The sequence below is a fragment of the Coturnix japonica genome, chromosome 6 (assembly GCF_054131305.1).
Source record: "Coturnix japonica strain WE chromosome 6, WE-NBRP24, whole genome shotgun sequence".
Classification (NCBI taxonomy): Eukaryota; Metazoa; Chordata; class Aves; order Galliformes; family Phasianidae; genus Coturnix; species Coturnix japonica.
This window is the reverse complement of record NC_140668.1, coordinates 6,698,047-6,713,437: the sequence shown is the minus strand read 5'-3', so window position 1 is coordinate 6,713,437 and position 15,391 is coordinate 6,698,047. Positions and strand designations below refer to the sequence as shown.

Genomic DNA, 15,391 nt, shown 5'->3' with positions numbered 1-15,391 from the left:
TCTTAATAACTAAAGACCGTTAGATACGCTGCTGTTCTCTGAGCTGAATAAACATCAGCTGGCGGTACCTCATGTATGAGCAGAGGATGGGTGAGAAGGTGGTGTGTTTGGAAACTGGGGGTGGCTGGGATCTAGAAGATGCAGAGTGAGCTGACAAAAGGTAAAGGTTGAAAACAAAATGGGAAAAGAGTTTTGCCAGTTCCTCAGCCGGTGACCCTCCTGAGAACTGAGAGTGGGGAAAAATTAATCAGATGAAATTCCAGCTCCCTCCCTTGAAGACTGACAAAGATTTTAGAGGCACATGTTCATGTTGGACTACACCTCTTTTCCCCTATGAATAAAAAACCTTGCTGCCTCAAAAAACAGGGCACCTTACCCTTCTTTGATCCAGTCTTGCTCAGATCTGGAGGAGCTGGAGAGAGCTGCAGCATAAGTATTCACATATAGTAGTACTTTTAAGCACAACCTGTAGGTGACAGCAGGGCAGCAGCACCTCCAGTGCTGTGGGCTGCTCATGGGTGTGTTGCTCAATTCTATGCAGCTGGGAGCTGCTTGCAAAATGCTGAATGTGCTGTGACCAGCACAGTGCAGAGCTTTTACTCTATCTCACTTTCTGCCTTCCCTCGGAATAATGCACCTACTCTATCACAATTGCATTTGTGTAAAAATGAATATTTGAAACCCGGTTCTTTTGGTTACTCAGCTGATCTCCATTCCCTTGTTAGTAGTCCTGTGTTTTTTTATGGCTTGCACCATCATTAGTCATCTGCCTGTGCTATAAGATTCTCCTTTATCTCTCGTTTGCCTACGCCATATTCAAGCATTTCCAGGAAAAGCTCAGGGTATTGAAATATCCTTCAGTGGTCTAAGTATTCTTTCAGAATATAGGGGGAAGGAATGTGCTTTAAGCACCCGCATCTAAGTAGCTTCTGCTACACTCATAAATTAGATCTAATCCAACACCTGTGAATAACAGCTCCCCTCTGCTTTATAGTTTAGCTGTTCTTTTGGAAACCTTAATTGTGAGTATTGTGTGAGAAACAATTGATGCAATTAGATTTGCTGGAAAGAATAACGACTGTCACTTCCTTTGGAACAAGAGGAAGTACACCATTTTGTGCTTTTTCTGTCTAATACAACAGCACATGTGAGATAAGTAGTGACTAGATCTAAGGGAAGACATGTAATATGTTCTCTCCACAAATAATTCAGCTTCAGCAGATCCACTGCAGTTAAATTTTCTAAGGTACCTCAAACGAGATCAAGGCTTGGCTTTTCAAAAGATGCGTTTGCATGTGGGAGGGAACCTCTGAATGTTGTGCAATGAGCTGCAGCCTCTCTTCAGCCCCTAAATTAATGAAGATCCGTGTAGGTATGTTCAGCACACAATCAAAGTGCTGCCAAAACAGTCCCATTTAATGCAATTATCAGCTACTTTGCACTGTCCGTGCTTTCCCTTTGTTGGCACCTACAACACAATGCTGTCACAAGGGGAGCACGCAGGCACACAGCCCTTGGCAGCCCTTCTACATGATGCTGGGCAGAGGTGAAAATACAAAGAGGCTCAGTGAGGCAGGCACAGAGTGCCAGTGTCAGGTGCTCAGGTGGGGCTATGGGCATTCTGGGGACCTTCCCTGCCCAGAAAGTGTCTTTTTTTGGCTCAGTGAGAGTGTTTTGAAGGCCCTCCAGGAAAGCATGATTTGGAAGTGGAAGATTGGTATGTCATGCTGGTCACACATCCATCCTAGTGCAGAACAGAGAGCATTCATTCACACTCCTACTACTGCTCCTTTAAGCTCTCCTACAGTCTGCAGTTCTGATTTACCAGCAGTCAGCAAAGAAATCATAGCTTCTTCCTACTCATTTGTCTCTAGCAGTCAAATAAAACCATTTGTGTCAAACCTTTCTCTCTGTAGCACCTGCTTTGGCCTGGAGGCGTCTCCCTCAGACTCACAGATAAGCATGCTGGCCCTGAAGGATTCCAAACCATGGCTCTCACCACAGCTCCCCTCTCCCCAAGTTGAAACATACCTTTTTACAGTTATAAACTGCATGTAAAGATCATCATACTCGAATAGAATGCACATGTTTTGACTTAGCCAAATGGAACTGTGTGGTAATAGTTACTTGCAAAGAGTTTGCTCTGCTCTCCGAGCCATTTTGAAAGCTGTGTGCCTTGAAAGCCAACTGCTCTGATTTTAATGCCTCTTTTATCCATATTTCTGTGTCTAATTCAGTCATACTGCAAAAGTGAAGGTAGTTATATGGATTTACAGCACCTTTGGGTCTCAGCAGTCGCCTGGAGACACGAAGCACATGTGCTTGGAGACTCATACTGCCCAAGTGCTCTTTTCTTCACTAAAGGTCCTCTTCCTCAGTTAGAAGGTTCCATGGTGGAGCTGCAGGATCCTTCTTCGGGGAGATTTTATCACCAGAGTGAGGAGATGATTATACAGAATTTGTCCACATGGGTGTGTGTGCATGATGACACTAAGCTGAGTGGTGCAGTTGAAGGAATGCCATTCAGAGGGACCTTGACAGGCTTGAAAGGTGGGCCTGAGTGAACCTAATGAGGTTCAACACGGCAAAGTGCAAGGTTTTGCACTTAGGTTGGAAGAACCCCAGGCACCTGTACAGGCTGGGAGGAGTGGTCCTTGAGAGCAGCTCGGCAGAGAAGGACCTGGGGGTCCTGATGGATGAGAAACTTAACATGAGCCAGCAGTGCGCTCTTGCAGCTCAGAAAGCAAAAGGGATCCTGAGCTCCATCAGGAGAGGGGTGGTCAGCAGGGATAGGGAGGTGATCGTCCCTCTCTACTCTGCTCTTGTGAGGCCCCATCTGGAGTATTGTGTCCAGGTGTGGAGCCCTCAGTACAAAAAAGACATGGAGATTTTGGAAAGGGTCCAGAGGAGGGCCACGAAGATGATCAGGGGGCTGGAGCACCTCCCCTATGAGGACAGGCTGAGGGAGTTGGGTTTGTTCAGCCTGGAGAAGAGAAGGTTGCGGGGCGACCTCATTGCAGCCTTTCAGTACCTGAAGGGAACTTACTCCCAGGAAGGGAGTAAACTCTTCGAAAGGGCTGATAATAGCAGGACTAGGGGAAATGGTTTTAAGTTGAAGGAGGGAAGATTTAGGTTGGATGTTAGGGGAAAGTTCTTTACTAGAAGAGTGGTTAGGTCCTGGAACAGGCTGCCCAGGGAGGTTGTGGATGCCCCGTCCTTGGAGGTGTTCAAGACCAGGTTGGACAGGGCCCTGGGCAACCTGATCTAGTAAAGGCGTATGTTTGGTGGCCCTGCTAGGCAGGGGGGTTGGAACTACATGATCCTTGAGGTCCCTTCCAACCCGGGTAATTCTGTGATTCTGTGTGATTCTGTGAGGAAACCAAACCATTTAGGTACCTGAAATGCTTCTGCTCCTGCAGTCTGGCAGAAAGCAATGCCCTCTGTCTCATGCCATCTCTGCACAAACTGGAAGGGAATGGGGAGACATATGTCAGATCCAATGGGACAGGACTTCACTGGCTGCAGTTTAAAAGCAAATCACCCCAGCTCTCGTTGCCCTCTATTGCTGGGTACCCCTTGCCCCTGGCCACTGGATTTCCACGCATGCATCCTTCCTTGGAGCTAAGTGTGCCTTTCCCAGCAGCAAGCAGTGAGCTGGAGTCAGCACCAAAACCAAAACCTCCTTGTGCCTTTCCCTGTCCTTCTTTCACACATCGTCTTTTAGTTTCAGAAAATATGGCCAGACCCAACGAAACAAGAGCTCTAAGACAAAGCAGCTGCTTTATTTTCCTCCTCCCCTTTCCTCATCTACACCCCACAGAAAGACCATTTGCCAAGTAAGGGATGCAGTGATCAGGTGTATGAGGGGCAAAGCAAATCAAGCTTAATTTCAAAGACTTGTCTCTTCCACGTGACTTCCCTGAGGTCTGATACAATTGTACAGCCATAGACTCATAGAATAGCCTGGGTTGAAAAGGACCACAGTGTGCAGGGTCTCCAACCAGCAGACCAGGCTGCCCAGAGCCACATCCAGCCTGGCCTGGAATGCCTCCAGGGATGGAGCATCCACAACCTCCCTGGGCAACCTGTTCCAGTGCGTTACCACCCTCTGTGTGAAAAACATCAACCTAATATCCAACCTAAACGTCCCCGTATCACTTTAAAAACATTCCCCCTTGTTCTATCACTATCCACCCTCGTAAACAGGCATTCCCCTGCCTGTTTATACACTCCTTTCAAATACTAGAAGGCCACAGTGAGGTTTCCCTGGAACCTTCTCATCTCCAAGCACAACAAGCCCAGTTCCCTCAACCTGTCCTCACAGGAAAGGTGCTCCAGCCCTCTGATCATCTTACTGGCCCCCCTTAGCATTATTTGCAATTCTCTTTTGCCTTCCTGCAAGCACACCTGCTTCAGGGCACATTTCATCCCACTGTTAGGCCTTGTAAGAAGCACTATGGCAAGTCCATATGCAGAAAACAATGGCATTCCATTCACTAACAGAGAAACTATTCTGCCCTTGCTCCTGACTCTTGTCCCTGCCTCCTCCTGCATAGGGCAGTGTTTGTGGGCAATGAAAGAAATACCCACATTCTGGAAAATACAGACAAAAAAGAAACAGGCAGAAAAGCGGCACTAATACTTTGTCACTGGTGGGAATCTCCACAGAAAGTGCTGTGCTAAAGGTGTGAGGTTAAGGGATCATCACTATCAAGATAAAAGTCACAGCATGGAAGATTTAGCGATGGTGTGCTGACTAGAAGGAAAAAACAACACTTACCTTGGAGCTTGTTCATTTTCCCTCCTATCACTGGATATCTTATCATCATCTACGTAGCTCTGAGGTTGGCCAAAGCCTGTTGCCATGAGCTTTGCTAAACGCAACAGTGCTGTGGCTCAGAGATTTACACCGGCACATAGCATAGGAGAACTCCATAACCCAAGTGTCAAGGGAAGAAGAAAGGGGAACTGTTACAATTAATTACGTTCACTAAATTGATAATTGTAGGCTTCTTGTCACACACTACTGCCTACAGCAAAACAGCACAGATGTTGACAACTGTGATTTCTGCATACAAGCAACCACTCGAGGCTGAGCACACTCTCCTGTCTCTTTGCCATGTCTAGAAAGACCCAGAAGAGCTCAGTGTTCTCTTGCTGTTAGTTTACATCCTCCAAGCACTTCCAAAGGCACGCTGCTCTGTAGAAAAAGCTGAGCTGCCCAGAAAGTTTGTGCAGGAAGAAGGCAGCAGTGTCAGTGCACGTCATCCTGGGGGATCTGAAAGCATTTGTGAAGAGAACAGGGAAAGAAGAGGGAAGAGAGCAAAACCAACAGGCACTAGCACTGCTGCCCACAGGGGGCGGGGCTTGAGGCAGGGCCTGTGCCAGAGGGGGGCCTGGCACAGTTAGGGCCAGCTCAGGGCCCAGAGCAGAGGGGGAGCAGGCAGAGGCGGGGCCTTGGGGCCCAGGATGGAGGAGGACCAGGCACAGCTGGGGCCAGCTCAGGGCCCAGAGCAGAGGGGGACCAGGCACAGCTGAGGCCACTGCAGGGCCCAGGTGAGAGGGGAACCCAGCACAGTCGGGGCTGCTTTGGGGCCTGGGCCGGAAGGGGGCCCGCACAGCCAGGGCCCATCCCCCTTTTTTGCACATATGAAATGCTCCCAGCTGTGCTGCACAGCAGAACATCTTTCAATGGAGATGAAAGCCTGTGAAATGAAAGAATCCTTTCTTATTTCTTTCACATTTGTGTTTGTTGACTGCAGTTCCAACCAGGTGGACTCGCAGTGTCTTGCAAGTGCCACCTGGAAGCAGGTACAGACTGGAGACACAGCACCCTCAATGTCCAGGTGAGTAACAGCAACCAAGGAGGCCTTTGGGCTCTGCAGGGTCCAAGTGTGGAGCATTACACACAGGAACAGCTGAGTATAAAGACAGTGGCAGAGCTGCAGAGCTTGCCATAGTAGGGAGGCACAGTGGCTCAGCTCATTTCCCACAGTAACACAGGAAATAAGAGCCATGAGGGAAATGCAGATGCCTTCTGCCCCCATCAGAGGGGAGGAATGAGCTGCACTTCCACAGAGACATTCATTCCTCTCACAGCCACTCACACCTCAGGTGTGGAGGGACGAGCTGGGGCTGCTGGTGGCAGCTGTGGATCACTGCCATCTGTGGTGCTCTTTCCTACCTTGGAGGTGGGCATGTAGAGCTGAGGACCTTTGTCACTGCACAAATGACTGCAAGCAGAGATGTAGCAGAGGGAACATAAAGCATTTAATAACTTATCACACAAAGCAATGAGTAATAGAAATGACAGTATTTCCAACCAAATATTCCCCATCCTAGCAGTCATATCTGATCTATACAATCCCACCCAAACAATTTCCCAGCCCCCTCCAATTCCTCCTCACTATCCCACCCCTGAATTTCCCTCCCCCAATTCCCACACAGTAATTGCCCACACTAATTACCAGTATGCAGGGCATGGGGAACACCTGTTCCTTGTGTGCAGACACCTGGAAAAAAAAGAAGTGTCAGGGAACTGGAGGTCTGTAGCAGGTTGTGGAGGCTCTGCATAGAACGTAACCCCAGACCACAACCCCATCAGCTGCTGGGGCAGCATCATCCCTGTCATTGGGGGATGTTGCCAGTGGTGGACAGGGACACAGGGAGAAGCCACACCTTGGTGTAGCTCTGATCTGCTCATGTCCAGTCCAATCCTCTATAGCACTTTCCATCTTCTGTCCTTTGTTCTTAACCGTATCCTTCCTTCTCTTCTGCTCTTTTCCTTTCCTTTAGGTGTCTTACCTGTATCTGCTTTTCCCCTCTTCTGTTCTTTTACTGCTCTGGTCAGCATCCAGTGTCTGCACCGCAACTCTAGGTTTTGGGATGGAGAAAGGTACACAGGGCATAGATTTGTACAAGAAAAGCTCTCTTGCTGTGCTCAACAGATGACAAAAAGGAACCCTCAGGACCACAAAGGCAGCTTGTTTCTCCAAAGGCCACAGCGTAAGCTCGTGTAACTGGGAAGGACTCTGTTATACATCTCCTAGAAGTGCCTTTGAATGAATAATTTTCTGGTCTTGTTTCCAATTGTTGCTCAGAGGAAATGAGGTTTTTATCCTTGTATCTTTGCAGGAAGACAGAGAGGAGGGAACCTGTCTGGTGAAATGCTCAGGTGCCGTTTCCTTCCTTGCACCAACAGCCTGTTTGTGTCCACACGATGCCAGTTGTCCTCCTGACAGTTTCTACCGGTCCTTCTCCGAGTCCTTCTGCTAAGCACTGCTATTTCTGTATCCTCGGGGCCCTATTAGGACTAAAAAGAGGAGCGGATAACAGACGGAAGGATCTGGCCTTCTGCTGGGTGATAGCCGCCTGCATGTCCTGTTCCTGCTTTCTCTTTTCCCCAGGTGGCATTGTGCTTCCCAAGGAGCATATGGACCTTTTAGATGGGAGTGTGCAGCAAGGAACACATGGGGTCTCAGCTTCCTCCCTGCTCTACATCTGAGTGAGGGACACTGTGACCTGCTCAGGAGGCAAGATGTCATGTCAGGGAGGTGTGTTTTCCTTGTTGTTTTTTATCATCTGTGCTTTGCTTTGCTGTGTTATTTTTTTTCCTTTGCAGCTCTATGGTTTTCTTTCCTATTTGGTGTTTTCTATGTCGTGTTTTTTTTTTTTGTTTTTTGTTTTTTGTATTTTGTTTTTTGTTTTTTTTATAAGTTTTTTTCTGTTTTTCCTTGTCTTAGTTTTTTTCTTTTGTTTGGTTTATTATTTTTTCTTTGCTTTTATTATTATTATTATTATTTTTTAATTCTGTGTTATTTCCTAAAATCCTTCATGGTTTATTTGTTGTTGTGTTTTTCATCTATGCTTTGTTATTTTTCTTTATATACGCTGTATGAGAACTGTTGAATCACAGTCTGAGCCACTGATTATCACCTAGGGAAGGGACCTGGTCAGCCCTGGTTAGTGCAGGTGAGGGCAATGCAGCTGAGTGACTGGAAGGGATGGAGCCATTCTTTCCTTACCTTTGTAGTATATTCACACTGTGCTAGTCTTTCTGCTGTTACAGATAGTATGTGTTTTTTTTCTATTTGTTTTCTGTGGTTTTTTAAACTTTGATTCCCTGGTTTTTGGCTTGCTTTTTTCTTTATATTTCTTTTTTTTTTTATTTTTTCTTTTTTTTTTTTTTTTTTCTTTTGCTGTGTCCTATTCTGCTTTACGGTGACATTTGCAAGAGACTGTGAATTCTCCTGGTTCAAATTGCAGTTGGCTTAATCAAATGTGTAAGAAATATATAAGGGCTGCTGAGGCCAGGCTGGAGTTGCATTTCTTTATGAACTGGGGTGTTGCTGCAGATGCACTTATCTCCTGTTTTGTCTCATTTGCGGCTGTTCAAGAATATTAGATTGTGCTATGTCAGTGTTTGTTGCCATCCTGCTTTCTCTTCTCTGTCTTGCAGGTCAGCTCGTGCTAGAAGTCAGTGGTATCACTGTATGAATGGAGGTCAGTTTAGGAGCAGCTGCTGATGGAAGGAATCAAGACCAGGCTAATAAATGGAAGCATCTCCTGGTAAGGTGTCAGAGGTGGCAGTAATGATGTCTGTCATCATAAAAACCAGAGGGCAGGATCATCCGAGTGCTTGCTGACTGATACTTCGGAGTATCTCGTTCTCCAGCTGAACGATAAGAAAGCTAAATATGCTGAGCCATTACAGCTTGTGCTGAAGTTGTGAAGTGCCCCCAGATGTTTCCTTTAGTGGTAAATCATGTTCGGGCACTGTGGTAGTCCTATCTCTGTCATGATCTGGAGCACCGTGTCTTGTTGCGAGCCTTGTGTGCCTGTTTCCATGAACCTTGCTTTCTTTCTCTCTTCAGAGTAAGGGCAGGGTGCTTCCTTGCTCTTGGTGGATTCATCCAGGAGGCTGTTAGAAGGCCAAATGCAATGTTCATTACATGGAGGGACAGGATGGGAATGAACTGTCGTTGCCACCAGGCAAAAGTGAGTTTCTTATGTCATGAATGATATAATTTTGATTATTCTGAGCAGTTGCAGTGTGGTAGAGGATGTCACGAAACCATTTATTTGGGAGCGCAGGGAAGAGTCATGAGAACCGAAACCGTAGTTTCTGTTTTGGCTGTCAAAATGGTGGAGTTTCTTTGGGAGGGCAATAGCTGGGCTTCCTGTTAGCAGGCCCCCTCTGAGAGATTGGTCTTTGCTTGCTGCTTTGCTGTGCCTACCTGCCTGCTCCCTGTGCTTGTTCCTTTTACCTTTCCGCGCTTCTTTTCCCTTGCTTTGATGCTTTCCCTTTCAGGGCTCCTTTTCTCTTTCAGTGCTTTGCCCTTTTTGTACTTCTTTTCCCTATCAGTGTTGCTTTATGCTGTTCCTTTCCCTTTCAGGTCTCCTTTTCCCTTTCGCGGCTGCTTTTCCCTTTCAGGGCTGCTTTTCTTTATCAGTTCTGCTTCTCCCATTCAGGGCTCCTTCTCCCTTTCAGGGCTGCATTTTCTTGTTCCTTTTCCCTTTCACTGCTGCTTTTCTGTGCTACTTTTCCCTTTCACTGCCGCTTTTCCCTTTTAGTCTTGCTTTTCCCTTTCGCTGCTGCTTTTCCCTTTCACTGCTGCTTTTCCCTTTCACTGCTGCTTTTCCCTTTCGCTGCTGCTTTTCCCTTTCACTGCTAATTTTCCCTTTCACTGCTGCTTTTCCCTTTCACTGCTGCTTTTTCCTTTTAGACTTGCTTTTCCCTTTCACTCTTGTTCTTCCCATTCAGTCTTGCTTTTCCCATTCACTGCTGCTTTTCCCTTTCACTGCTGCTTTTCCATTTTAGTCTTGCTTTTCCCTTTCACTGCTGCTTTTCCCTTTTAGTCTTACTTTTCGCTTTTAGTCTTGCTTTTCCCTTTTAGTCTTGCTTTTCCCTTTTAGTGCTGCTTTTCCCTCTCACTGCTGGTTTTCCCTTTTGGTCTTCCTTTTCCCATTTGGTCTTCCTTTTCCCATTTGGTCTTCCTTTTCCCATTTGGTCTTGCTTTTCCCTTTTAGTCTTACTTTTCCCTTTCACTGCTGCTTTTCCCTTTTAATCTGCTTTTCCCTTTTAGTCTTGCTTTTCCCTTTTAATCTTGCTTTTCCCTTTTAGTCTTGCTTTTCCCTTTCCCTGCTGCTTTTCCCTTTCACTGCTGCTTTTCCCTTTGACTGCTGCTCTTACATTTTAATCTTGCTTTTCCCTTTTAGTCTTGCTTTTCCCTTTCCCTGCTGCTTTTCCCTTTCACTGCTGCTTTTCCCTTTGACTGCTGCTCTTACATTTTAATCTTGCTTTTCCCTTTAAGTCTTGCTTTTCCCTTTTAGTCTTGCTTTTCACTTTTAGTCTTGCTTTTCACTTTTAGTCTTGCTTTTCACTTTTAGTCTTGCTTTTCCCTTTTAGTTTTGCTTTTCCCTTTCACTGCTGCTTTTCCCTTTCACTGCTGCTCTTCCCTTTTAGTCTTGCTTTTCCCTTTCAGTTTTGCTATTCCCTTTCCCTGCTGCTTTTCCCTTTCCCTGCTGCTTTTCCCTTTTAGTCTTGCTTTTCCTTTTTAGTCTTGCTTTTCCCATTTAGTCTTGCTTTTCCATTTTAGTCTTGCTTTTCCCTTTCAGTCCTGATTTTCCATTTTAGTCTTGCTTTTCCCTTTCATTGTGGATTTTCCCTTTCACAACTGCTTTTCCCTTTTAGACTTGCTTTTCCCTTTCAGTCTTGCTTTTCCCTTTCAGTCTTGCTTTTCCCTTTCAGTCTTGCTTTTCCCTTTCAGTCTTGCTTTTCCCTTTCAGTCTTGCTTTTCCCTTTCAGTCTTGCTTTTCCCTTTCAGTCTTGCTTTTTCCTTTTATTCTTGCTTCACCCTTTCACTGCTGCTTTTCCCTTTTAGTCTTGGTTTTCCCTTTTAGTCTGTCTTTTCACTTTCCCTGCTGCTTTTCCCTTTGACTGCTGATTTTCCCTTTCAGTCTTGATTTTCCCTTTTAGTTTTTCTTTTCCCTTTTCGTCTTGCTTTTCCCTTTTAGTCTTGTTTTTCCCTTTCCCTGGTGCTTTTCCCTTTCCCTGGTGCTTTTCCCTTTCCCTGGTGCTTTTCCCTTTCCCTGGTGCTTTTCCCTTTCCCTGGTGCTTTTCCCTTTCCCTGGTGCTTTTCCCTTTCCCTGGTGCTTTTCCCTTTCCCTGGTGCTTTTCCCTTTCCCTGGTGCTTTTCCCTTTCCCTGGTGCTTTTCCCTTTCACTGCTGCTTTTCCCTTTCACTGCTGCTTTTCCCTTTCACTGCTGCTTTTCCCTTTCACTGCTGCTTTTCCCTTTCACTGCTGCTTTTCCCTTTCACTGCTGCTTTTCCCTTTCACTGCTGCTTTTCCCTTTCACTGCTGCTTTTCCCTTTCACTGCTGCTTTTCCCTTTCACTGCTGCTTTTCCCTTTCACTGCTGCTTTTCCCTTTCACTGCTGCTTTTCCCTTTCACTGCTGCTTTTCCCTTTCACTGCTGCTTTTCCCTTTCACTGCTGCTTTTCCCTTTCACTGCTGCTTTTCCCTTTCACTGCTGCTTTTCCCTTTTAGTCTTGCTTTTCCCTTTTAGTCTTGCTTTTCCCTTTTAGTCTTGCTTTTCCCTTTTAGTCTTGCTTTTCCCTTTTAGTCTTGCTTTTCCCTTTTAGTCTTGCTTTTCCCTTTTAGTCTTGCTTTTCCCTTTTAGTCTTGCTTTTCCCTTTTAGTCTTGCTTTTCCCTTTTAGTCTTGCTTTTCCCTTTTAGTCTTGCTTTTCCCTTTTAGTCTTGCTTTTCCCTTTTAGTCTTGCTTTTCCCTTTTAGTCTTGCTTTTCCCTTTTAGTCTTGCTTTTCCCTTTTAGTCTTGCTTTTCCCTTTTAGTCTTGCTTTTCCCTTTTAGTCTTGCTTTTCCCTTTTAGTCTTGCTTTTCCCTTTTAGTCTTGCTTTTCCCTTTTAGTCTTGCTTTTCCCTTTCATTGCTGCTTTTCCCTTTCAGTCATGCTTTTTTCTTTCAGTCTTGCTTTTCCCTTTCTCTGCTTCTTTTCCTTTTCTCTGCTTCTTTTCCCTTTCTCTGCTTCTTTTCCCTTTCTCTGCTTCTTTTCCCTTTCACTGCTGCTTTTCCCTTTCACTGACACTTTTCCCTTTTAGTCTTGCTTTTCCCTTTCACTGCCACTTTTCCCTTTTAGTCTTGCTTTTTCCTTTCCCGGGTGCTTTTCCCTTTCACTGCCACTTTTCCCTTTTAGTCTTGCTTTTCCCTTTCACTGCCACTTTTCCCTTTTAGTCTTGCTTTTCCCTTTGACTGCTGCTTTTCCCTTTGACTGCTGCTTTTCCCTTTCACTGCTGCTTTTCCCTTTCACTGCTGTCTTTCCCTTTTAGTATTGCTTTTCCCTTTCACTGCTGCTTTTCCCTTTCACTGCTGCTTTTCCCTTTCACTGCCGCTTTTCTCTTTTGATTTTGCTTTTCCCTTTCACTGCTGCTTTTCCCTTTCACTGCTGCTTTTCCCTTTCACTGCTGCTTTTCCCTTTCACTGCTGCTTTTCCCTTTCACTGCTGCTTTTCCCTTTCACTGCTGCTTTTCCCTTTCACTGCTGCTTTTCCCTTTCACTGCTGCTTTTCCCTTTCACTGCTGCTTTTCCCTTTCACTGCTGCTTTTCCCTTTCTCTGCTGCTTTTCCCTTTTAGTCTCGCTTTTCCCTTTTAGTCTCGCTTTTCCCTTTTAGTCTCGCTTTTCCCTTTTAGTCTCGCTTTTCCCTTTTAGTCTCGCTTTTCCCTTTTAGTCTCGCTTTTCCCTTTTAGTCTCGCTTTTCCCTTTTAGTCTCGCTTTTCCCTTTTAGTCTCGCTTTTCCCTTTTAGTCTCGCTTTTCCCTTTTAGTCTCGCTTTTCCCTTTTAGTCTCGCTTTTCCCTTTTAGTCTCGCTTTTCCCTTTTAGTCTCGCTTTTCCCTTTTAGTCTCGCTTTTCCCTTTTAGTCTCGCTTTTCCCTTTTAGTCTCGCTTTTCCCTTTTAGTCTCGCTTTTCCCTTTTAGTCTCGCTTTTCCCTTTTAGTCTCGCTTTTCCCTTTTAGTCTCGCTTTTCCCTTTTAGTCTCGCTTTTCCCTTTTAGTCTCGCTTTTCCCTTTTAGTCTCGCTTTTCCCTTTTAGTCTCGCTTTTCCCTTTTAGTCTCGCTTTTCCCTTTTAGTCTCGCTTTTCCCTTTTAGTCTCGCTTTTCCCTTTTAGTCTCGCTTTTCCCTTTTAGTCTCGCTTTTCCCTTTTAGTCTCGCTTTTCCCTTTTTGTCTTGCTTTTCTCTTTTAGTCTTGCTTTTCCCTTTTAGTCTTGCTTTTCCTATTCACTGCTGCTTTTCTCTTTAATCTTTCTTTTCGCTTTCACTGCTGCTTTTCTCTTTTAGTCTTGTTTTTCCCTTTCTGTAGAGAGTGTTTTTTACAGCTAGTTAGCTGAGAAGGGTTGTAATCACGGTGCAGCTAGGCAAGCAGCTATAACACCTGCAAGGACAGCAAGAATAACAAGATGCCTTGGGATGGTGAGAAACTAGCCATGGTTCTGGGAACTCAGCAAGGGAGTAGCTTTCAGTTGATAACAACAAGCTGTTAAGATACTCGGGGATAGTATGTAATTGGGAACCAATGATGAGCTGCACTTTTGCAATATGTATGAGCTAATTATCCATATTATAAAGGTACACGCAGCCAAGGGTTAAATGAGATTCGCTGATCATATGTCAATGACAGGTGTGGTCGTCTGCTTTTCTCCCGCCGTTCTGCAACAAACACCTATATACAAATTTAAGAACACAACGGAGTAACTGTTACTGTTTATTAACAACCAGTTTTAATAATACGATAAAAGTATGTCCTGAGAAAGGGGAACAAACATGCTTCTTCAAGGTTTTTTAGCTGTTCTGGATCTCAGCCGTCGCTTGATGATCAGATGATCACTTTCCTTCTTTTGTTCCTCAGATTCCTGAAGAAAACATTTCAAAAGTTACTCATCTTTTCACACAAGACTGACAAGCTCTTCTTGACCCACGCAAACATATTTCTTCCCCTAAATGGATTTCAGAATGGAATTTGCTTATTATATTTTATTCAGAAAACTATGGGATACCGAGATCATTTTAATGCAGCTTAATCACTCCGCCAGCTTCCTCTGCTCCATATGTGCGCGTAGCAGTACCTGCTAAAGGAGCGCTGCCTCAACACCACGTGCGTGAAGGCCAAGCACAAACAGACATTTTCTGTTGGGGTGACCTTCAGTGAGAACTGACAACTGAGGAGTGAGAGCGAGAGCAAACCCAGGCTCTGTGGGAAAGCATCTGGCGTGAGTCTCTGCTGCCAGCCTGCACTGCAGCAAGCACAGCCGTGGCTGCCAACTCTCACAGAGGGTGGATTAGGGATTAGAAAGTGCAGGAAGAGAAGACAAAGGCAAGGGCTGTGTGCTTGCAAGCCCTTGCTGCCTGCTAGGGTGCAGTCTTGTGTAACTTAAGTCTTGTGATTGGAATAACACCCACTACAGAGGGGTGTAAGATCTAGGAATATAAAGGTATGCTAAAGGATTCAGTAACTTTCTAGAATGAGAAATATGAGTGCAGACAATCAGCATTTCTCTCTAATTTAGATAGGTGATCTGACCTGTCCTTTATCTGGCATGTAAGGCCATGAGAGGTAGCACAGTGGATTTTGCTGAAGAAATGGGCCAAATTTGGTTGGCTGCTCCACCTTTTATCTGTGAATTGCACGCATAGCAAGGCAAGAGACCCCAAAAGATGGGCAAAGAAGGAAGACGGACATCAGTTTTTATGTTGGTGCGCCGAGCCTTCACATGGGATTCTTGCACTTTCCCAGCGTCTGAACGGGAGTCTTGATTTCCAGACATGGGAGCAGATTTCCCATGGACATGTGGCTCACGGCTGACAGTAAGGCTGGTGTCCATGCGAGGATGAGCTTTGCTACAGAGGCTCAAGGAGATGCGGCAGTAATGGCATGGCCCACCTCTTGTTCCCCTCTTGGCAGGCTCTCTGCCCTCTGATGAGATTTCTTTGGCTGGGGAACTGCACAATCACTTCTTCCTTACCCAGATGCTCTCCCAGAACTGGTTGCATCTGGCTATCCGTGGAACTTCCAACTTTGCTGGCAAATACATTCAAAGCTTCAGGAGGTAGGAGGGAATGCATATACGAACATACACTTATGTATATCCATTTGCTACCTTGCAGGACAGTATCATCACAAGTGCTGTTTCTATGGAAACAAGACTAAAAATACAGAATAACAGAAATTAGAGTCTCATCTAACAAGTATTTTCTATCCTGGACAAGGTTATTCTCATTTATATACTGTGCCTGCACATGTTTGCATGGAGACGGGGTTTCATTTTGTTTTGTTGGTGCTCTCGACTGCTCTTACATGCAGAGCCCCTCAGCAATAGTCC

The 15,391-nt window shown here is 45.5% G+C and overlaps 1 long non-coding RNA gene across 2 annotated transcripts; it reads left to right on the top strand.

The window, feature by feature from the left end:
• The first annotated feature begins 5,765 nt into the window (after positions 1–5,765).
• Positions 5,766–9,235, top strand: LOC146760322 (uncharacterized). Of its 2 annotated transcripts, XR_014947659.1 has the most exons (4): positions 5,766–5,846; positions 7,407–7,553; positions 8,459–8,568; positions 8,874–9,235. It is a non-coding gene; the product is annotated as an uncharacterized LOC146760322 (long non-coding RNA). The 2 variants fall into 2 exon arrangements; XR_014947658.1 differs by lacking the exon at positions 5,766–5,846 and having other exon boundaries at positions 6,172–7,553.
• Positions 9,236–15,391: the final 6,156 nt, after the last annotated feature.